This window comes from Marmota monax, unplaced genomic scaffold, assembly GCF_021218885.2.
Source record: "Marmota monax isolate L192 unplaced genomic scaffold, Marmota_monax_Labrador192_F-V1.1 WCK01_AAM20220418_F8-fsc00311, whole genome shotgun sequence".
NCBI classification, from domain to species: domain Eukaryota; kingdom Metazoa; phylum Chordata; class Mammalia; order Rodentia; family Sciuridae; genus Marmota; species Marmota monax.
The window spans coordinates 40,387-63,370 of record NW_026694601.1 but is presented as its reverse complement, the minus strand read 5'-3'; the positions used below and the strand labels follow the sequence as shown (position 1 = coordinate 63,370).

General features: G+C 42.8%; 2 long non-coding RNA genes across 4 annotated transcripts in view; one reads left to right on the top strand and one right to left on the bottom strand.

Annotated features, from left to right (window-relative positions):
• The window catches only part of LOC124077603 (uncharacterized), an 83,133-nt gene that overhangs the window by 20,987 nt on the left and 39,162 nt on the right, over window positions 1–22,984 (top strand). The gene's annotated exons all lie outside the window — the stretch shown is intronic.
• LOC124077629 (uncharacterized) lies at window positions 714–17,261 on the bottom strand. The gene is made up of 4 exons (XR_006846691.2): window positions 17,138–17,261; window positions 13,444–13,616; window positions 3,087–3,214; window positions 714–2,152 (listed from the first exon to the last, which is right to left on the bottom strand). It is a non-coding gene; the product is annotated as an uncharacterized LOC124077629 (long non-coding RNA).

Here is a 22,984-nt window from a genome sequence, read left to right as displayed (position 1 = left end):
GATGTACAACTGTTTTAAGCACCATAGGGTTCATTCTAGTCTTCCCTCTTTCCTTACTGGTAGCTTCCCTCTATAACAGTGACAAGTCTGGCTCTGACTCTCTACAGTCAATTTGCTCAACTCTGGGACACATCTAAAACAGTTTTGAAATTCCTGACCTATGACCCTGTGAGAAACAAATTTACCAATAGAGTACTGCTTTTATATAGTTCTTTTTGCAAACATTAGCAATTCTTTGTTTTCTGATTTAATTAGGAAATTACATATTCTTTTAACAAAAAAACTTAATGAAGTTATAACTCTCATTCCTTTCACCTTGATTGTGTGATTTATTTGAAATATAGATATGTTTGTTTGTCACCATCTAAATTGTATTTTGCGGGGCTGGGATTGTGGCTCAGTGGTAGAGCTCTCGGCTAGCATGTGTGAGGCCCTGGGTTTGATCCTCAGCACCACATAAAAATAAATAAAATAAAGATACTGTGTCCAACTACAACTAAAAAAATAAATACAAAAATTGTATTTTGTATTGCCCCATAGCCTGGGCAGTATTTTAAAATTTGCATTCATTAAGTTTGCTCTTTGTCATGCACAGTTCTGTGGGTTTTGATAAATGTGTATTGGTCTGCTCAGATGTTATAGTACAATTCCACACACACACACTGGGTAGGTTAAATAACAGAAATTTATTTTGTCACAACCCCAGGGTCCAGAAGTCCAATATCAATATGCCATCAGGGTTGGTTTCTGGTGAGGACCCTCATCCTGGTTTAAGGATAGCCAGTTGCCTTCTCTCAGTTCCCATGTGTTCAATACACATGGAGAGAGCACTTTGGTGATTCTTCCTTTTCTTATAAGAACACTAGTCCTATAGGATTAGGGTCCCCTCCTCATAACCTCATTTAATGTCAATTACCTTATAGATCCTATCTCCAAATACACTCACACTAGAAGTTGGGGCTTCAACATATGAATTGTGGGGGACACATTTCAGTCCATAGCAAAATTATGGAGTCCTCTCCTCACACTGAAGTGCCATGCAGAAAAGTTCCAGCAACCCCAGAATTCCCTCCTGCTGCCCCTTCATAGTCAACCCCTCTTCCTACTCCCAATTCCTGGTACCTACTTATTGTTTTTTTTTAATCTCCATGGTTTTGCCTTTTTGAGTATGCCATCCAGATTTAACATTTTGAATACAATATTTTGTGTCCAACTCCCTTTCACACAAAGGAATGCATCTAAGAGTCTTCTGCCCTGTGTTCTACTTCTGACGTGACCATCTGAATAGCTCTGGGGATCTGCTCCCAAGGGAAACTGGTGAAAATTATTTTGTGAAGAAATTAGTCACTGAACTTTATCCAAAAACATGCAGCAAATGAAGAAATATTTATTCAAGAAAATTCACTAAATACAGCAAGAAAAATGAGAGTTTGTGATATTTGATCCAAAACGTGTCCTCCTCCAGAATAGGACCCAGCCACTGACCTAACCAACTCCATTTTGTCCCTCTCTGATTCCATTTGCCTCTTCAGTGTTTTTTCTCCTGAGCTACTTTCTTCTGCAATTGCACTGGATTCTATAAACCACAGGTCCAATTGGTAAGCATCTTCATGACAAGGAACTGAAACTACACTCAAAGACCAGTAAGACAGAGACCACCGTAGGGGCAAATGCACTCCTGGACCTTAACTCATGGCTCAACAGCCATTAAAAGAGAGTGTAGGGCTGGGGCTGGGCTCAGTGGTAGAGTTCTTGCCTAGCAAAATATAAAAGATAGTGTGAGTTCTCTCTTTGCTCTCCTACATTAACTTGTAGCTTGTTAGTTATTGAAAGCTTGGTATGTGCCTTATCCATTCCCCCAAATCAACCTTATCAGCTTCAGAGCCCTGTACTTCACTGGGGCCAAGATGTTCTTGCCATCATTCCCCAAGGACAAACAACATAAAGGATAAAAACTGTTAAGGAGCCATCAAAAGGACACATTCCCAGGGCCCTTGATTTGCTACTTGCTATGATTTTTGTTCTCTTCCATGGGTGATCTTAACAGCTACAGCAGTTCATTGTTGTCAGAAGGCAGAGATAAATATTTATCCAGGTTGTGGCATCAATATGAAAAATTGACATTTGGCTCCAGGATGACCAGCTGCTCTTGCTTTCCTCAGAGGTAAAGAAAACATACCTTTGAAAGCCAATTAGCATTCCTAAAGCTTAGCCCCCTTGCAAAAAGCCCTTTTACATGAATCAAAGGAACTCTTTCCCTTTATTCTGGGAGCCAGAATGGTCCATGCTGGGTCTCCCTTTAAAAACAGAAGCCCTAATAAAAGCCTTGCCCGTGTGATCATTCACCTGTTTTCATTTCTACAGTCACTAAGTCAATATTCCCATGTCCAGTGTCAACAGTGAGTCTTACAGAACATCCAATGACAAGATTGCCCCCTTTAACAAGGTGCAGTCACCTCCTGTTGGGACTGAGGTTGTTCCTCTAAGCAGGAGCAACCATCTCACAGTGGGAACCAAATTGCCTCCTTATGAAATGATGACCTTCCCAGAGCTCCACAGAACCAGCCCTGACATAATGACCAACAAGACCATGGCTTGACCAGATGTCCTACTCTGCCAGCTTTGCAAACTCCCGATCCATGCAAGCTTGTTTTTTTTTTCTACAAAACTTCAAAGTTTCTGTCAGTCCCTTGAAAAAGGATCTTTGGTCACTGTACCCCTATGTCTGTTCTTCCCAGTATGATGACCACGTTAATTAAAGCTCCTTTCTTACCCTCCTGCACTGGTCATTTCTTTGCTTGGTATATTGAAATAGGTGATTGGGGTTGATCTGTTGGGACCCCTAGAGCCAGGGCTTTTGCCCCAGGACTCAGTAACACTTCCTATTTGCAGCTCAGATAGAGAAATTTGACCTCAGTAACATTAAGATGTGACATATGAGTGCAGCTGCTGAATTTGGCAGGTCGTTTCTGATAGACAATAGAGAGACTCTCTTTATATAAGATAGTGTTTGTTTTAGTAGTCACATGAAAGCAAAAGCAAAAGTGAAAGGTGGGAGAGAAAGAGAAGAAAATACATCATCTTACCGAGAAAACACCAGCACCTGAAAGCCAGGGAGCTGGGGAGTCCCAGGGCAGCTTTCCCAACAGGGAAGTCCCAGGCAGAGCATCCTCTTCATAGGGGAGAGTCCAAAGTCTTATTCCTGGTGGGCTTCCTTAAATACAAGTTAGGACAAAGATCTATTGTAACAGCTGCATGACCTAGATCCCCTCAAGGACACTTTGTCCCCTCAAGGACTGGCCAGATCCCTAGAGAGTGCTATGCTAGTCTTGAGTAAATGATTCTGAGTTCTCATGAGTGAACCAAACCCACCAAGAAGTCAGCATTCTTTAGATGTCCCATCAAGGTTGTGTGAAGGTCACAGCAGACACATAGACAGGGAAGATCTTTAATATTTTCCTAAGCCCTTGAACCCCAGGCTGGCACAACCAAGAACACAGGACTGACTCTCTTTCCCCCCACCTCCCAATCAGAGGGCTGTCTTCTCAGGAAAGCAGAATTCTGAATTTCTCATCTTGTCTTTAACTACCAGTTTCTGGGGCTACGTTGTGGCTGAGTGCAGTAGGTAGGACCTCCTTTCCTCCACCCAGTCCCCACTGGTGAGAGCAAGGCTCTACCTTAGGCACAGCACCACTCAGAGTACTGGGCCTGACTGACCTTGCCTTGGCTCCTGGAGCTGTGCTTCCATGCTGGCAGAGGTGAGGAGAGAGACCCAGGGCTGTGTTCCCCTTCACCCAGCACCAAACTCTTAAAGTGGAAGTGTCACTCAGTCAGAAACACCCATTGTCTCTGCCCCCAGGACAGCTGTGACTCAAGAGATTTTGCCCATGGAAGGGGCAAGCTATAGGAGACAGAGGTCCAAATCTTTCTCCAAAGGCTCTACCTTCATTTGCAATGGAGAGAGTTTCAAATATAATCTCAAAAACAGTGAAGGTTGTGGTGAAAGTCAGTTGGGAAGAGATTGACAGATTTATTGGAGATATAGATAAATTGAAGGACTGCTACATAGCTGGAAGAGACATCTAAGAGGATCACTCCTGGGCAGAAGAAACCTCAAGTGCTTACCATAAGAGTTTTCCCTTTAAATTTACTGGATCAGTGAGTGGAACAATTTATGCCACAGTCCATTGTTGAAAACAACAGAACAATCAGCCAGCAATTGGTTGAGCTCCATTTCTATAACTGCTCAGGGAAAGAGAGCCAGAAAGCAATCTTCTAAAACCACTCCCAAGGCAACTATAAGGAAGTCTCCCACCCCCATCCCAAGAATCAGCATCAATGGCTTCACACTGCAAGGGGGTGATGGGGAATAGACTTCTCTAAAATAATCCATCCTTTCACTAAATAAATAAAAAAAAAATTACCAACAATAGTAAGCTCTGCAAGAGGATAGGTGACCAGTACCTAGGGTTACTACAATATATTACACACAACGTCTACTTTCAAAAAAAAAATTTCCAAGCCATGCAAAGAAGCAGGAAAGAATAATCCAAACACTGAAGACAACTGGGCAACAGAAATTGTCTCAGAGGATCAGATGTCAAATTTCATAGGTCAGAATTTCAAAGGTTTTATAAATATGTTTAGGGCTGCGGCTGTGGCTCAGTGGTAGAGTGCTTGCCTAGCATGTGCGAGGCCCTGGGTTCGATTTTCAGCACTGCATATATAAATAAATTCTTTTAAAAAAGTTCATCAACAACTAAAAAATAAAAATAAATAAATGATTAAAGAACTTAAGAAAGCCATGATTAAAGGTGTAAAGGAAATCATAGAATCAATGATTCATCACATAAAGACCATTAATAAAATGTGAAGTTGAAGTTCTCTCAAGAAGCCACATTTATATTAAAGACCCCACTGCCTGATCGCAGTAGGGTAGAACATTCTGATGGTGGAAACATGGGAGCTGCAGGTCTAGAGTCAAAGTTATCTTAAACTATCTTTAGAAAAAAGTCTACTTACTTTTGTAAACAACTCATAATGTATTGTTAAGCTTAACAGATCTCTACCTTCCACCAACCCTAAAGCTAAGGATGCTATAGCATCTGAAACCTACACATTTTCCCACTTGGCTGTAGCCCACCTAGGTAATACTCACACCAATATATTTGTTGGATGTATTGATTTCTTTCTTTGTTCAGTGCTTTGGAAGTTCATGTGAGATCTAGCGGTGTAGCTCAGTGGTAGAGTACTTGTTTGGCATGTGCAAAGTCCTGGGTTTGATCCCCAGCGCTGTAAAAATAGTTCAGGTAACTTCTTCCACTTTAGAGTACCTTATTAAAATAACTTGAACCTATGTTCCCAGAACTCATCCACTCACATTTGGCTCAGAGTAAACTATTTTTTATTTTCTTAAATTCTAGTTATTGTTTTACATCATATAAAGATAATTTATCAAAGAGAGATAAATCATTAGAAAGAACCAAGTAGAAATTCTGGACTTAAAAAGTATAATAGCTGAGATGAAAAACTCATTAATGCGGTTCAGTAGTACAGTTGAGCTGCCTGCAGTGGCACATGCCTGTAATCCCAGATACTTGGGAGCCTGAAGCAGGAGGATCACGAGTTCAAAGCCAGCCTCAGCAACAGTGAGGCGCTAAGCAACTCAGTGAGACCCTGTCTCTAAATAAAATGTGAAATAGGACTGGGAGTGTGGTTCAGTGGTTTAGTGCGCCTACTCTAATCCCTGGTACCAAAAAAAAAAAAAAAAAAAAAGACAAAGAAATAGTACAGTTGAACTGGTGGAAGAATTAGTGTACTTAACTACAGCTTCACAGCTTGAAAGAATGCAGTCAGTTGCTGAAACATCTTTTCCTTTAAGGAAGAGGAGCAAAGAATGAAGTTCAGGGAGGGAGGAACTTGATGAAATGTAGGGATAAAAATAACAGGATGGTGTAGAATTAAAAATTACGTAGGGTATGTAAAGATAAGTTTCTCCTAAATCATTTTGTTTTTCTTCATACATTTTATTATTAATTCTTTCCCAGATGGTGGTAAAGTCTTTAAGGAAGATTTGTTCTATCCCTTAAAGTGTTACAGGAGTCTTCATATTTTGCTTATTTGGGTTATAGTTGACTTCTGAGAAAATACGAATCTGTAATAGTGTCTTTTCTCTTTAGGAGATTAAGGCTTTGATCAGAGCAAAATTTTAAACCAAAATGTCCAAGTGTCCAGCATCTGTTTTCTTTTCATAAGGTTTACAACATCATTAAAAAGGAAAGTACCAGCAGAGGTTTGGATTGGAGCTGATTGCCTTGGAGAATTTTGCCAGCTGAGCAGTTTTAGAGGCCCTAGGCTCTTGCTTAAATAACAAATACTCTGAGGCGTACCAGGTCAGAGGTAAGTGTCTTCCAAGTCCTGTTTCTGACATAGTGATGTGAAGTACTCAATCAGTGTAGAATCTAAACAACATGTAAACTTCATAAAATGGGCTTCTCAGCTGGACAGAGTGGCACACACTTGTAATCCCAGTGATTCAGGAGGCTGGGGCAGGAGGATTGCAGGTTCAAACCCAGCCTCAGCAACTTAGTGAGGCCCTAAGAAACTCATATAGACCCTGTCTCTAATAAAATATAAAAATGGGCTGGGGATGTGGCTTGGTGGTTAAGCACCCCTGGGTTCAATCCCTGGTACTAAAAAAAAAAAAAAAAAGAAAGAAAACAGGCTTCCCAATTGTGGAGTCTGTTCTCTTCCACTCCTGCCCTCTTGCATAGCTCTTATGTGATTTCTAACCTGTGATACCACTGCTGTTCCTGGAGCAGGTATATTCAGGGTTGCATTTAACAGTCTTCAGGAGTTTCTAGAACAGCAGGCCAGGGTAATAAGGAGTATCATCTAGCCTTGACCGAGAAAAGATTGGTGTCCTTTGAGGGATGCCACAGAAGATGACTGTTGCTATGATCTGTATCAGAAGTGGCTGAGAAGTGAAAGGGAACTTATGGTGCAGGCTGAGTGTCTCATATGAAATGCTTGGGACCCAAAGTGTTATAGATTTCAGAGTTTTTTTTTCAGATTTTGGAATATTGCATAGACTTTACTGGTTAAATATTTGAATTTTTTTTTTTTTTTTTTTTTTTTTTGGAGATGCTGGGTTGGAAGGCAGGTCCTAATGCATTCTAGGCTCTACCAATGAACTATATCCCCCAGTTCCTTTGAAACTTTTTTTTTTTAATGTTCCTTGTGATTTCTTTCAACCATGTTCAAAGTTTTCTGGATGCATAAATTATTAGATTTGTGTTTAAGTACTTCAGTTTTGGAGGTGCTATTGTAAATGGTTTGTATTTTTTCTTATTTTAAATCCTGATTATTCCTGTGTTGCTGATATATGGGACATGAGTTGCCTTTTGTCTATTGGCCATCTACTTTAGTTCTTCTGTCTCCAACTTTCTTTGTCTGTTTTCTGTTTGTATAGCTGAATTGCTAAGACTGAGTATTTGTAAATAGAGCAATTTATTTTTATAGTTTTGGAGTCTAGGAAGTCCAAGGTCTAGGAACTGCCTCTGATGAGTGCCTTCTTTCTAGTGGGGACAGTGCAGAGTCCCAGAGCAGTGCTGGGCATCATACGGTGAGATTATGGAAACTTTTTGGATGTCATGTTGGTACACAAGAAGCTTCAGATTTGGGAGCATTTGGGTTTCATATTTTCAGTTAGAGATGCTCAACCTGTATGGGAAATTTATTGTTATAAATGTTGGATTTACATGTGCAGTGATTACTTTTCTCAACTCTTTTGAACCAGTGTAAGCCATATATGTGTGTGTGTGTGTTCATACATACATATAGACATAGGTATATATACATATAATCTATATCTATATATATAGATAGGATCTTTCTATGTTGCTGGACTCGAGTGATCCTCCTTCCTTAATCTCTCAAGTGCTAGGACTATAGGCAGTGCCACCATGTCTAGCTTAATTTTTGTTTTGGAGGGGTGGTTTGTGGTACTGTAAATTGTACCCAGGGATATTCTACCACTGAGTTACAGCCCAAGCCCTTTATTTTTTATTTTGAGACAGAGACTCACTAAATTTTCCAAATTGGACTGGAACTTGAGGTCCTCCTGCTTCAGCCTCCTAAGTTGTTGGGATTACAGGCATGCATCACCTCGCCTGGCCATCTGTTGTTTGTTTTTTACAGTCATTATCAGACAAAGAAAGTACAGAATAAGACATGATCTTGGTGAATGTTAGCATTTGTATTCCAGTGGACACAGAAAAAGAAGGGTCACCCTTGGAGAATGAACTGTCATTCTATCCTGAGATGCCCCTGAAGTTCTCTGTGGAAGTCTGAGGGTCAAATTGAAGGCTTTGTCTTTCTACTACTGTGAATAACTACCTTTGCTTTGTGCTTTGGTAGATTTACTGGGTACCAACTAATATATCTCATTGGATCCTCCTACAACCTTATAGGACAAGATGGGGAAGCTGAGAGTTGCTCACTTCCCCTCACTTCTTCCTACCTCTAAGCTTTGACCTCTGCTAGGTGCAAAAGTTGGGGCCCCTACTGGGTTTCTGTTCTCGACTAAAAGGCTCAGGGGTCAGTCCAGTTGAACTGGGTTAATTAGACTGTGTGAAATAACCACACAAGAGACACAAATACTTTTTTCTTTGGGGTGGCTATGATGGCTCCTCTGACCTTAAGGGTCCACAGGAAGAGAGAGAGAGAGAGAGAGAGAGAGAGAGAGAGAGAGAGAGAGAGAGAGAGAACACGAGCTGACCCCTTTTATTGAGGAGAAGGCATTCAAATGAGGCAAGGAGTCAGGTTTCGAGGGGCTGAGTCTATCTTCATGATGTCCACTGTTAGCAGGTTGACTGACACCTGGGTAGGCCACACCCAAGGGCACAGTAAGAGAAGGGGACACACACAAGGCACTTCCATAGAACATTCTATCCTAAACAGGGCAACAGGTAATATTACAAAGGAGCAGGTGATCGTAGCTCCACCCATGGGGCTGTAGCAAGACACACCCATGTACGAGACACCGACCTCCAACCCAAGAAGGGTGGGGAAAGCTCTGCCACATTTCTGAGACTGAGCACCTCAGCACCCAGCTGGGGAGCGTGACTCAGTCACGTGCAAGGTTGGTCTTCCAGAGCTTCCCCCACAAAAAAAAAGTGGATGTGGGCTCCTGCTTCTCTCCCACAGGTATTATGGTAGGACTGAGTTTATTGATGAAGTGGAAACACTCTGTCAGAAGTGGGTTCTGCAGGCCTATCATCGGGACCCACAGGGCTGGGAGGGTCAATGTCCAGCCCTACTCAGGTCTTTATGGTGATAGCCTTTATGGAAAGGACCTACAAGGAAGTCCTGAGCGAGAATTGTGGCCCCCATTCCTATGCATCCAAGTGCTAGGAAAACAGGGAGGGGATCAGCAACTGCTGTGTGTTGGAATGATGCAGACGCTCGGTGCATGAACCTTAATGCAAGTTTTATCATTTTAGTGGGGAATTTCTCTTTCCTGTACCTTATAGCCCATCTCTAAGCCTTGTGCCCCTTATTTTTAGATTCCCATACCTGGGAAACCACTTGAGCGGTCAGGTCCTTGGTTAGCCAGCCTGTGATGACATCTGTGCTCCAGCCTCACATGAGCAGAGAAACCCGCCCTCGATAGCTGCATTACTCTTACTCCTGGGCAGGGTCTCCTCGCCCTGCCCCAGCCAGGACTTGACCCAACGAGGTGCCCACGCAGTTTCCCAGCGCTCTCTTGTCCCTGTGCTCCATTGAGGTCCATCTTCAGTGGGGTTGATGCTTTTGAGTCAGGTGACCTGTCCCACCTGCCTAGGAGGCCTTTTATTTCTGCCATTGTATGTTAATGTGATTCATTAGACCCTCTGCTGGCTGACAGGAGCCAGAGGACAAAAGCAGATCCTGGCTCTCCCACACACCATGGTCCCAGGCTGCCTGTGCAGCTTCTTGGTGCTTCATTTCTTCACTTCTGGAGTGGGGACTGGAGTAATAGCACCTGTCTCACTGGACTGCTATTCAGGAGATTGAATGAATTTGCACAAAGTGCTCAGAGTAGTTGTTGGATCCCAAGATATTCCAAATAGGATTGTGGATGTGGCTCAATGGTAGAGTGTTTGCCTGGCATGCATGAGGCCCTGGGTTCTATCCCTATGAGCAGCAAAAAGAAAAAGAAAAAAGAAAAAGCAACAGCTCCGTAGAGGTGTTAGTATCACTTACTTAAAAAAATTTTTTTTGTAGATGTAGTTGGACACAATAACTTTATTTTATGTGTTTATTTATTTATTTATTTTGATGTGGTGCTGAGGATCAAACCCAGAGCCTTGCACGTGCGAGGTGAGTGCTCTACCACTGAGCCATAACCCCAGCTCTAGTATTACTTATTTTTGAATAGTAATTATTAAGTTATTACTGTGTGAATATTTTCTCAGAAAGAAAACTTCCCCATGAGTAGCCTTCTGAGCATTATCTCTGTTAAGTCGCCTTCCTAGTCATATTTAAAGAAATGCCAAAGGCATGTGCTTTGTTACAGTCTCGGGAGGGAAATTTCTGTTTCTTTCCACTTTAAGGCTTCATTATCGTCAGGTGTTATGAAGAAAAGAAGCCATCATAGGTGACAGGTGTACAATGGAGGTGCTGAAGCTAGGGTTCCATTCAGTGACCCATCCATGATGTCCTGTTTCCAAAAAATCCCAGCAACTCAGAAGGCTGAGGTGGGAGGATCTCAAGTTCATGGCCAGCATCACTAACTTGGTGAGGTCCTTCTCTAAATTAAAAATGCTGAGGATGGGCTGGGGGTTGTGGCCCAGTGGTAGAGCGCTCGCCTAGCATGTGTGAGGCCCTGGGTTCGAATTTTGGCACCACATAAAAATAAATAAATAAAATAAAGATGATATTGTGTCCAACTAAGAAATAAATATTAAAAAAATGCTGAGGATGTAGTTCAGTGGTTCAATCAAAAATAAACAAACAAACAAACAAATAAATAAATAAAAAATAAAGGGGGGGCAGCAGCAAGGGCTTCCTCTGCTGCATAGCCTTACAAAGCAGCTGTAAGGCTGACTTCACGCCAGAAGTCAAGGTGCATACTACACCATTGAGTCCCTAGGGAGAAGATGAAGGGCTCAGCCTATAGGACTGCATTTTGATGGTATTTTTTACCCAGGAGTGTGCAGTGTGGATCCCAAGACCGGCAAAGAGATTCTGTACAACCTGGAGTCTCTCATCAATTCCGCTGTGTTCCCAGGCCTGCAGGGAGGTCCCCACAACCATGCCATTGCTGGTAAAGTATCACCAAGCCTACCCCAGAGCCCTTGGGGGGCACCATCAGCCATGATGACCTCCCATTTGCTCCAATGGTCATCCCATGGTCTCTAATTCCTACTTCACCTGTCTTCCAAAAGTGTGAGCCAGGACTTCCACTGGGGAGGGAACTTGGGGGATAATCTCTGTCCAGAAGATGCTAACACAGAAGAAAAGGTTGATTACTGTGATTGGTATAAGATGAGGACAGGAAGGAAGTGGTTCTGCTCCACTCATGGCCATCCTCCAGTGAAACTGGGTCAGGCCAGAGCCCCCTGTGAGAAACAACAGGGAAGAACTCAGACAGAAGAGGGCTCAGCAAATGTTGAGGAAGATTAGGATCCAAGTCCTGCCAGACAAGCTGCCTTTCCCCTGGTGGATCCTGCCTATCTAGGTGAAGCACCTGTGTCTGACCCTCACACCTGGGGCCACACCGATAACTCCTGTGTTGATTCTGTGACTACCCAACAGGCTCTCATTGATATATTTCTTCTATTTGGACAAGTGATCTAGGACGTCTGTGATGGCCTGAGTTATCCCACTGCTCTCTTATAACAAGACGATTAGTGGAACTTGGGCCCAGGAGCTCAGGATGAGATGTGGCTTCTCGGTTAAGGAGAAGTGCCATTGTTTTCAAGGAGGAGTCCTAAGAAAGCAGCCAGTGGTGGAATCTTAAGCATAAGGACGTGGCAGGCATTGGGAGCCTAAGGCACACTCATACCCTGTTAGTGGGACTGCAAATTGGTGCAACCAATATGGAAAGTAGTATAGGAGATTCCTTGGAAAACTGGGAATGGAACCACCATCTGACCCAGCTATCACATTTCATGGTTTATACCCAAAGGACTTAAAATCAGCATAGTATAGTGATGCAGCCACATCAATGTTTATAGCAGCTCAATTTACAGCTTAATTCAAGAAAAGTAAGCCTAGTGATCCCTCCAAGTGGAAGGTTGGAAGAGAATGGTGGAAACATTTCAAAAGACTCAGTGAGGAGCCCTTGCCCTCTTTTCCAGTGACTGTTACAGTGTTTTCAAGGAGAGATGCTGCTGAGGTCCCTGGGGTTTGTTTAATTTTTGCCTTCTTTGGAATGATGCACTGGAAAATATATTCTATGATAAGTGTCTGTGTTAAAATGCACGGATTAGGGGATTTTCAATTTCCTTCCTCTTTGTGCAAATGCTCTGCGATAACTACCTTATAATCATATACCCACAAGCACACTCATGGACATATGTGAATGTTGGCACATGTACAAACATCCATTCACAATGGAAATTATGTAGGACATTTAAAAACAAGGGGAATAATGAGGATGCTACCCAAGAAAGCATAACACAAAACAATACATATGATTTACAAAATATGCCTCTCTGTCCTGGAAAGGGAAGAGGCCAACACACAAATAGTTGCCATGTTAAAGCAAAATCAGGATTCAGAATGACTGTTATGCTTCAAAACAACTTTAACATGATTGTAAATTGTTATTTCAATATAAATTTAAATTGAAACAAACTGTTCAGGAAAAAAATGAAAACAAAATTGTTCTCATTATCTCCATGTTGAGGGAGTTGGAAACAGAATTCTCTGTAGAATTTCTAATTTTACTAGTCCCCCAATCCCACCCTTTACCTGTGGCTTTGCTTTCTGAGAGTTTAGTTACCTTTGGTCCAAAAGATTATATGGAAAATTCCAAAAATAAACAATTAATAAATTTTAAACTGCACATCATTCTGAGTAGCACTATGAAATCTCATGATATCCAGCTTTGTCCTTCTAAGGAGGTACGTCATCCCATTATCCAGTGTATCTATGCTATCTATGTTATCCACCTGAAGTCACTTGGTAGCCATATCAGCTGTGAGATCTGCTGTCCCAGTACTGCAGTGCGCCTATAGAGTTTACTAGCACTCACTGTTTCAGTGACACTGGGTGTCGAGGCACATCTCTCTTGTGGAGAAGGATGGACTGCACAAACTAGTGGGGTTTAAAAGCAGCATCACTGTTTTTCCTCGGTTCAGCATTCTCATTTGCTTAAGAGAATGCTTTGAAATGATTTCTGTAAAAATAAACTCCCAAGCTCCCAGTCAGTTGTCAAGGATCTACCTTTCTTACCAGCTTTGCACATCATGGAGGCCAAGAATTTAGAGATGATGGAGCCTCTTTTCCTCATCTTGCTCTATGTGCTGTAAGGAAAGCAGGGGATCACGCCAATGATGCTCTTGGCACAAGAGGTCTTACACGCGTACACCATAATCAGGAGCTCCACGATGGAGGTGTTCACATCCCTGTAAACCAGGAACAGAAAATCCCATTGAGGGGTGTGAGACTAAAGATTTCCTTCCTGACCTGGGGATGTAGCTCACTAGTAGAGCATGCTTAACATGCTTGAGGCCCTGGGTTCCATCCCCAACACCAAAATAATAACATTATTGTCTTCATGTTCCAAGACTTAACGTGCAAGACCCAGAAACCATTGATGTCTTCTCTTCTCGTGTCTCCATGAGTTGTCCACACATTTCCTCTCAACTGATGATCTAGTTTCTTTTTCACTGAGACCAGTGTTGTTCAGCAGGAAAGAGGCAATGAGAATTAGAGTTAATTTTGGAGTATTTCTGTGTACAAAGTTACTCTCTGACTCATGGCTTAGCACAGGCCAAATGCAGGGTGCAGATGCACCTGGTGGTAGGATCCCATGGAAGCTGTCTTCTCACAGAGTACTGGTCTCAGAGATTTCTCATTACTCCCTTACACACTACTCCCCACCCACTCCTGCCTTTTAGAAGACCCTGTTCCAGCAATCCTCCCTCCCTGCTTGCACCATCATCTGTCGCACTCCTTTGGCTCATACTTATCAGCTTGTAAAAATTCAGCTCCTTCTTCCATTAAAAATGACAACTCATAACCACCTTCTCTGAAGCCCCAACTCTTTGCTCCCCTTTGTGTATTTCAGGAGAGTTCTCTATCCTCACTGTCTCTGACTCAGACATTCTCATTCTCTCCCACATACATTCCAAAGACGCTTTGGTCCCAGAAACAACCCCAAAACTATTCTCACCAAGGTTGATGGCCTGTAAGTGGTTAAATGCACCAGTCAACACTCAGTCCTGACTATTTCTCAGCCCCTCAGCAGCATCTGCTGCAGCTGCTCACCCCTGTCCCTTCAGATGCTTAATGCACCCCACTTCCAGGACACCCCTCTCTGGTCTCCCCATGCCTTCCTTGTTTCTTCTGCTGGTTTCCCTTTGCCTGACCTCTACCTAAGACTTTCATTTGTCTGTTCCTGTCTCCCCTCATCCCTTGAGCTTCTCATCCGATTTCATGGCTTTGTAAATGTTGGTGACTCTCACATTCCTACCTCCAGCTATGCACCTCTGAACTTGGATCTCAAAGGCCCATTGCTGCTTGATGGTTCCACTGGAATGTGTATCAAGGCATCTCAGGACTTAAGCTACCCTAAGGCACCAATCTCCACCACTGTCGGCTTGGGAACTGACTTCCTTAACCAGACTCCTAAAGCATAAGCAGTAAAATCAAGAATCAATAAATGGGGTGGAATCAAACTAAAAAGCTTCTTCTCAGCAAATGAAACAATCAATAATGTGAAGAGAGAGCCTACAGAATGGGAGAAAATCTTTACCACACTCATCTCAGAAAGAGCACTAATCTCCAGGATATATAAAGAACTCAAAAAAACTTAACACCAAAAAAGCCAAATAACCCCATCAACAAATGAGCTAAACAACTGAACAGACACTTCACAGAAGAAGAAACACAATTGATCAACAAACATATGAAAAAATGTTCATCTCTAACTATTAGAAAAATGCAAATCAAAACTTCTCTAAGATTATTTTCTCACTCCAGAGTGGCAATTATCAAGAATACAAGCAACAGTAAGTGTTATCGAGGATGTGGGGGAAAAGGTACACTCATACATTGCTGGTGGGACTGCAAATTGGTGCAATCACTATTGAAAGCAGTATGGGGATTCCTCAAAAAACCTGGAATGGAACCACCATTTGACCCAGCTATCCCATTCCTCCTTTATACCCAAAGGACTTAAAATCAGCATACTATAGTGATTCAGCCACATCAATGTTTATAAGCAGCTCAATTCACAACAACTAAACTTGGAACCAACCTAGATGTCCTTCAACAGAGGAATAGATAAAGAAAATGTGGTATTTAAACACAATGGAATATTACTCAGCCTTAAAGATGAATGAAATTATTGCATTAGCAGGTAAATGGATGGGCTGGAGAATATCATGGTAGGCAAAATAAACCAATTCCAAAAAAACCCAAAGTGCTGCATTGCTTTCGACTAAAACACTCAGGGTCATTCCAGGGGAACTGGGCTGTGCGAAATAACCACACAAGAGACAGAAATACCTTTTTCTTTGGGGGATGTTGTAAAGGCTCCTCTGACCTTAAGGGTCCGCAGAAAGAGAGAGAATGAGCACACGCTGACCCCTTTTATTGAGGAGAAGCCATTCAAATGAGGCAAGAGGTCAGGTTTCAAGGGGCTGTCTAGCTAGCTTCATGGTGTCTGCTGTCAGCAGGTTGACTGACATCTAGGAAGGCCACACCCAAGGACAGAGTCAGAGAAGGGGACCCACAAAGGGCGTTTCCATGGAACATTCTATCCCAAACAGGGCAAAGGGGTTATATTACAAAGGAACAGGTGAGCGTAGCTTGACCCATGGGGCTGCAGGAAGGCATGCCAACGCATGAAGACACATTTGGCTGCATTTTTACTACCCTAAAGATCGGGCCACCGTCTTCAGCAACTTAAGAGAAGCCAGATCATGGGGTAGGGTGTGGAGGGGAATGACCGACTGTGCTCAACCAATCAGGAGGGGAAAATGCTGGTTACGTGACATGACGGCCTCCCACACCAAAGGCCAATTGTTTTCTCTGATAAGTAGATGGTAATTTACAATAAGGGGGCAGAGCTAGGGAAGAATAGAGGTACTGTGGATCAGGCAGAGGGGAATGAAGGGAGTGGAGGGGGTAAAGGTGTAGCAGTAGAATGAATTGGACCTTATTACCCTATGAATATATATGATTACATGACCAGTGAGATTCTACACCATGTTCAATACAACCAGAGGAAAGAGAAGTTATACTCCATATGTGTGTGTGTGTGTGTGTAAATATGCATTCTACTGTTATGTGTAACTAATTAGAACAAATTAAAAAAAAAAAAAACTATAGCAAAGATTTTTTTTTTTCCTTCCAACAGTCCCCTTCCCAAGTACTTGGGATTGAACCCAGGGCTTCATACTTGCTAGGCAACTGCTACACATCCAAGCTGTATAACTCAGCCCTTTATTATTTTTATTATGTTTAATTTTTCAGAAAGGGTTTGGCTGTGTTGCCCAGGCTGGGCTCAAACTTACAATACTGCCTCAGCTTCTTGACCTGGTGGGATTACAGGCATGCACAACATGCCCTGCTTTCTTCTTGAGTTGAAGGAAAGTGTCTTTGACTTGGGCATCTTGATTCATATTCTGTAGGCAGCAATTTGCTCTTGAATATGGACAGTGATGTGCACTGGCAAGCTGGGCATTTCCATTCTATGCAAAAGCCCATTGCAAACCCCCAAATGGGCAAAAGATTAACAAGATTAACAACAAAGTAACCAAAGATAGCTTCAGCATGCAACTGCCCACAGACTTTAAATTGGGGTCTTATTCCTTTCCTGCTTATTACCTCTTACATAACAAAGAGACCCCAAAACACAGTGCCTTAATTCAAAATTTTATAATTATCTCTCAATTTTCTCTGCGTTGACTGGACTTACCTGACTGGTTCTTGTTTAGGGCCCACACTGTTGCAGTCATCCTGTGGGTCATCTGGGCTGGACACCCATTATGGCTCACTCCTATGGCTTATATCCCAAGAATAAAGAGGTGGGGAGATTTGACATCAGCCTACGAAAGATTTCCAGAAATTTTGGAGAATTAAAGCAAATAGAGAAGTCGTATCTACTATAAGAGATCCAAGGAAACACCATCTTAGTGCCTGCATGGAGAGGAACCAATGAGAAAAAAAGCCACTTCACTATGGACCCCTGCGAGCAGTGATAACCTGCAGCCAGCTCAGCATCATTCTTTGCTGCTGCTCATCTCCTTTCCACCAAGCAAAGAGCACTTGTTGAGAGCCACAGCTGAAGGGGCCCCAGCAAACTTTCAGCTGCCAGCTGATGATTGGCTCACAGCGACCCCAGCAAACTTCCAGCTGCCAGCTGATTGGCTCCTCTGTGGTGATGCTCATTGGGCTGTTTCCCCACCCTTTCAGACCATGGACCTGCTCACTGGGGGACTCTTTTGGCTCCTCCCATGCGACCCAGCCAATCGGCCTCAAGAGCAGGAGGAGTGTGGGGGGGGGGGCGTTGAGAGACTTGTGGGAAGCCGTTGGTGGCAGTTGGGCTCTGAGGGAATTCCTGAAGAGCTCCTGTGGTGGTCATGTGTGTTCTAAAAATAAAGTTCGTTTGTGCTTGATAAGTGGCTCCTGAATTGTGCCCAGCCAGACTGCGGCAAGCACTCACTTAACAGACATTTCCTGAGTACCATACTTATTCCAGGCACATTGCTAGGTACCATCAAACAGCAAGTGAAACAAAAAGCTTGCCATTGTGGTGCTTAGTCTTTAAGGATTGGGTTAGGGATATTTACCAAATCATCGCCCAAATATGGGTTGAACATTCCTAATTCAAAAATCTGAAACCCAAATTGCTCCCAAACCTGAAATGTTTTGCCACTGACATAATGCCATGAGTGGAAAATTCCACATCTGTGTCTCATCCACAGCCCAGTTGTGCAAGGGCAGTGGAGTAGGTTGCAGGAAAGACAAAGAAAGTGCCCATAAATGGCATGGGAGACATGGTTTATGGACAAAAGCTTGCAAGAGATCAGTAACTGCTCCAAGAAGAGTTCAGGGGTGACAGACCAACAGCACCTCCATCCCTCAAGGTGCTTCACCAAGTAGCGCCTCCTCTCCCTCACAGCATTTTGTCCAGTGGAAACTGGCTGGACGAGCGACACACTTTCCACAGTGACTTCAGTTCTGTACCAGTCCCCACTGAGAGAGAAGTTTTATATGTTAGGCTGTAGAATCAGTGACACAAGAATTAGCTTGCTTTGTTTACCTGTATGAGCAGCAGTCCAAGTAGCAACTGTTCTGGAATGTATGCAAGAAATATCTTTTGACAGATAACAGTAACTTGCCCCAGTTGCCCGTGTTCACAAGACAAAGCCAATTTCCTTCAAGATAACCTGTCTACTGCCCAGGCTTGCGTTCATCATTCCCTTAACTTGGCTAGGGTTTGGGGAACAGAGAGAAGATATTCAGTAACATGGTGTTTTACTGTCCCCATTATCTTTAGGAATGATACTTTGCTTTATGCACAGAATTGTTTAAAATGTTAGCAAAATCCTAGACAACTTAGGGAGACCCTATCTCAAAACAAAACATAAAAAGGCTGGGGATGTGGCTCAATAGTAAAGCACCCCTGGGTTTAATCCCTGGTACAAAAAATATTTACAATGTTTTGTAAAATTATCTTCAGGATATGTGTATAAGGTGTATGTGGAACAAACATATTTCATGTTTATAGTTGGTCCCATACCCAAGATATTTCATTATATACATGTGAATATTCCAAAATCCAAGAAAAAATCAGAAATCCAAAACACTTCTGGTCCCAAACATTTCTGATAAGGGATACTCAAAGTGTAAATGCTTAATTAGTAACTGTGATAAGTTCAAGGAAGAAATAGTTTTATTTGGTGAGGGGTGGGTTTAAAGAAGGCTTGGCAGTGATAGTCGGCTGAGATATAAAGTTGAAGTCAGAGTTAATGGAAGATGCAGGACAAGCACTGGAGTCAGCAAAGAAAGAACAACAAAAAGACTCTGTAAATGTCAGAAACCCAATCTACACTGCTTTCAGAGGAGGCAAGGGAGGGATTTGGTGGATTCCATCACTAAATAGTCCAGGGACTGACTGACTTCAGGATTCAGCTGAAACTCATTGGTCCTGGTCTATATCCTCTGATTTCCTACCTTCTTTGGGTAGTTTTCCTCCTGGCAGAACAGCAACAATGGTGGCAACAGCAGCAGACCCAACAGGAGAGAGAGAGAGAGAGAGAGAGAGAGAGAGAGAGAGAGAGAGAGAGAGAGAGAGAGCGAGCAGAACGAAGACTTTCTCTGGCCAGTTCTGACCACAGGTCAACATGCGGGGGTGGAGTCAATACCATCTGTTGCAGATGGTAGGGCTGTGTAGAGAATTCTGTCAGAACACAGAAAAGAAGAAAGCCCTCCAAAGGTTCTCTGAAAGAGAATCAGCTTTGTCATGAAGATATATCAGTGGGCTCACAGACCTTGCAAAGAGGCATGTCTCAGTAAACTGTCAGACAAAGGAAACATCTCAAACAACTACATTCCATGAATTGTCACGGAATTTATAATCCGTAATTTGAGATGCTTGTATCCTTTGTCTGTAAAATAAGATATTGGATTATAAAGACCAGTTCCCTGTACAACCTCCAATCAATGATTTCATGCCGTACTGTTGTGAAAACTTTAAAGTAGAATTGGAGAGGTAGTGTGGTGTGGGGATTAGCTACATGCAGAAGTTTTATAGGGCCTCCCAAGTTAAAATTCATCCATTATTCTGTTATTGGAAAAGTAAATAATGTCAGTGCCTCAGTTACCAGAACTATTAAAATCACAAAATAATAATACCTACTTCATACTCTTGTAAGGATTGAAGAAATTGCTGCAAATATATGCAAAACCTTTAAAGAGGACCTGGTCTGACACTTGGTAAGTGCTATGTATATATTTGTTATGATTCTTTTATATACATATGATAAAGAATAAACATACTTAAGTTATAAAGAATTGAACCAATGGATTCCCAATGGATTCTTAATAATAAGAAAAGGGCAGCAAAGCAAATAATAATAATGATAATAACTTAGCATTGATGATATGCCAGGAACCTTGCTGAGAGCTCTGCGAGTATCTCATTCCTCTAAACAATCCCATGAAATGAGATCATAAGATCATCTGTTTTTTCTTTCTCTTTCTTTTTATTTATTTATTTTTTGGTAGTGCTGGGGATTGATCCCAGGGCGTTGCACATGCAAGGCAAGCACTCTACCGACTCAGTTATATCCCTAGCCCTGTGATCATCTGCTTTTCACAGAAGGAAACTGAGGGTCAGAGAGATGAAGTGGCCTGCGTGAGGTTGCAGGCCAGTAAAGACTTGAACTCAGACACCTATAACTCCAAGCCTCACTCTCACTTCCCACATAATCCTTGAGAAACTCCCAGGGACAAACAGGCATAGCCCTGTCTTCCGCCACGCCCCTCCACTCTGGCCACGCCCACTGCCTCTTCTCCCTTGGGAGGGCCACGCCCACAAAATCAAGCCAGCCATCTCATTGGTCCCAGCTCCAGGTCGTAGTTCTTGATCCTCGCCCCCTGGTCCCACCCCTATGACCCTAAGATCCGCTCCTCCCTCTGGGGTAGGCCACGCCCCAAGCCCAAGCCACGTGCGTCCTCCGGCCCCGCCCCGCGCCATCCTGGCCTCTCAGGCGCTGCGGTTGGGGTATTTGAGCCGGGATCCGCGGTTTTGCTCCTAGAGACGCCGCCCCGGGAGAGCCGCTATTTCTTCTTCTTTCCACAGCAGAGGGTGAGTTGGGGTCGGGGCTGGAGTCGGGGGTTGGTAAGCGGGCGGGAGCCAGCGGCGAGCGGCGGTGCGGATTGGCGGGCTCTGGCGTTACCGGCCGGTGCACGGGGCTGGGTGCACAGCGGCTGGAAGGGTCCGGGTCCTGCAGGGGAGGCTGCGGTACCGAGGGAGACTCCAGCGTCGCGCCCTCAAGGATCCCCTCACTCTCTCCCTCCTTCCTTCTCGAGTGGGCTGGCGGGGACCGGGACCTACCGCGTAGTCCCGGGGTCCCCCGCCCCCTCTAGGCGACCTGTGGGAGGCAATTCCTGATTGTGGGACCTGCGGCAGAGCCCTTCAGAAAGCAGGTACCGAGCCAGCAAGGGATCTCATCTCCCATCCCTAATGTGGCTCAGCCCTGAGTTTTAATTTGCTTGGTGTTGCTAGTTGTGGACGTTTACCTACAAGAGTGGTTTTATTCCACTCCATACTCAACCCCGCAGAGGTTGAGGGAGCGCCGAGATGTGCTTTCTAAGCTACTGTTCTACTTTAAAATGTTTTACCCCCGATATTGTATATTGATGAAAAAGATTTAGTTTTCTTGTTTTAACGTTGGCTCATTTTGGGTAATTAGGGTGTGTAAGGCACATGGAAATGTGGAGAGGGGCTTTGAGGCAATAGGAAGTACGATCTCTAATTATTTTTTTAAAGAATTTAAATACCCAAATACAATCAGAGAAATGAAGAGGTGTGCAGCAGTTGTGTACAATGAATTAAAATGCATTCTGCTGTCATATATACCTAATTAAAACAAATTAATTAATTGAATAATTTACCCATATTATCGATCCCCCCAATACCTTTCTTGTCCACATTCATTCTCTGCCCTGGTATGTACCTTTATTACCTAGTTCTGCCTCATTCCTAAGCATTAAAAAATATATAGTATTGAACATTTATTTTATCGAATGTATAGTCTCAGTTGTACTTGATTACCCCACTGTGGAACCTTTGCATATGGCTGGAATTTCTGCTCTTTTAAAAAAAATCTTGCAGTTTCCCTCATTAAGCGTAAAGTTTTGTCCTTCTTTCCTTGGGGTAAATTCTGAGAGTTGAAATAATGATTCTTTATTTAGCACTCGATATGAATTGTTTTCTAAACAAGGAATCTTTGCAATAGACATTTTTCCAAATTAGGATATTTGTCTAGTTCTGCTCACCATATGTGGAATAAAGCAGGTGGCAAGTCATTTTCTGTGTAAGTTGAGGCAGTTTGTGCAGCTAGTGTTGTATACTAACAACTCCTACAAATCAGGCCAAGATCAAGTTTTCTGTCTGCTACTGAGAAGCCATGTAGGCTTGAGTAAGGTTTTTCATCTCTAAACTTCCCCATTTCTAAATTAAATTCAGATATTTATTTATTTGATGCAGTGCTGGGGATAAACCCTAGGACCTCACATATGCCAGGCAAATACACTATCACTGACTTACACCCCAGCCGTTTTCAACATTTTTTTTCCTTTTCCAACATTTTTAATAAAAATTTTCAAACACATGAACATGTGTTAGGGTACCATTTTTTTGTAACATGAAAGTTAAAAAAAATGGTACCCTAAGCACCCACCCATATGTATATTATGTACAACATAGAGTCAACAGTTAACATTTTGCCATCTGAATATTTATGTGTGGAATCATTTGAAGGTAAATTGTAGACATTGAGACACTTGGTGCTAGATATTCGACCACAAATCTCCTGAGAATAAATTCTTTCTCCTGTATAAATATAATATCTTTGTCACATTTAAGAAATTATGGTATTCCTTTAATCATGTAATATCATTCTATATTCAGATTTCCACAGTTTTCCTAAAGAATTTGGTGCTGGGGATGGAGCTCAGGGTCTCATATCTGCTAGCATGTTCTCTACCACTGAGCTATACCACCATCCCAAACAGCTGTCATACCCACCACACA